Source organism: Aedes aegypti, chromosome 1 (genome assembly GCF_002204515.2).
Source record: "Aedes aegypti strain LVP_AGWG chromosome 1, AaegL5.0 Primary Assembly, whole genome shotgun sequence".
Classification (NCBI taxonomy): Eukaryota; Metazoa; Arthropoda; class Insecta; order Diptera; family Culicidae; genus Aedes; species Aedes aegypti.
The window spans coordinates 37,656,078-37,657,468 of NC_035107.1; the positions used below are offsets into that span (position 1 = coordinate 37,656,078).

The 1,391-nt window shown below is 34.1% G+C and overlaps 1 long non-coding RNA gene across 1 annotated transcript; it reads left to right on the top strand.

The window, feature by feature from the left end:
* The first annotated feature begins 489 nt into the window (after positions 1–489).
* LOC110674402 lies at positions 490–1,106 on the top strand. The gene is made up of 2 exons (XR_002498830.1): positions 490–730; positions 793–1,106. It is a non-coding gene; the product is annotated as an uncharacterized LOC110674402 (long non-coding RNA).
* Positions 1,107–1,391: the final 285 nt, after the last annotated feature.

Here is a 1,391-nt window from a genome sequence, read left to right on the forward strand (position 1 = left end):
AAAAACGGTATCACATGCCAATTAAACTTTCGTAGGAAAGCGAACATTACAGACTCACATTGAGTTCTTTGCTGACTACCGTATGCTTGGTTTTGCGCATGCGTTATCATTTTTGACAGCGCGCATGAACAGAGTTCACATAATCAGGAACCACATCGCGAATATGATGTTATGGGTTCTACACGGAGAAAATCGAAAATACTTGTTAGTATTTGATATATTATTTTTCTAATATAATCCGCTTTTTATCATTGAGAATTCTAAAAATAATTCATCGAAATATTTTATTTTATACTTCATTATGCATATTCATGATTTAATTTTTGTTGTGCTTATGAAAAGATACACGCTACTCTTAGTACATATCCAAAATAGAATCTCTTTTCGTTCGGCTGAAAATTACTTCGCGTACTTCTATAAATAGCAAGTGATGTTTAATCCCAATTTTTTGTGATAGTCTACACGGTGAAAATAAAAAATACTAATTAGATTGCGATTTATTGCTTGCAATTCATTTGAGGTGTTTAATATTTGCAAATGATATAAATTTATACTAAGCCACTCATATTTAGGAATTATTATTTCCTGTGCATTTGTGCTGCTCAGTGCAAATTTTGCTAGTTCCATAATGGCCGCGGATCTGAAAGTGAGAAACATCTGTTAATATGTGAAGAAAAGAGCGCGCGAGAAATCAACCGAATATAAAATCTGTATAACAACCAGATCTAAGGTAAGTTCGATGATATGTTTTCCGATCGAATACCAAAAACTTTTATGGTTGAACTTTTTCAGGAGATTTTGTCTGCACAGCACCCGATTCAACCTCGTTCGACAAATCTGCCTGCGAACACCAAACGAGACTTCAACAATATTACACAACGGAACACTTTACGGCTTTGGAAAAGATCCTGAAGCTCTGCCGGAAGAATGGGAAGTGACCAAGCAGGGGCATGTACTATGAGCGACCAAACGAGGCATTGCGGTTCAACTTTGGGATCGAATAGCAAGAGTTATTGATGATCTTGATTGTGATGCAATTGAATAATATGCTGTATTTATGGTAGACATGTGGATAAAATAAACAGAATAACGGTTTTGTTGCTCAATTTGTCTTCGATTTTGGTTGCATTTTTCTGATAATTCTGGTTCTGATTTCGAGGTAAACAAAACTGTATCGGCTGCATAAAAAATATGATCGTAATAAGCATTATGATTATTAAAAGCTGTTTATACTTTGAAGGCATATTGCTAAGATATTCACTCCAATGAGTGAATAGACCGAATATGGTTTTAGTATGACCTTTAATCGTTCCAGTATAATATTTTTTAACCGTGTACACGCTAAGAAAATAAAATACTAAATAAGCTAAATACCATTCTAAAACCATATT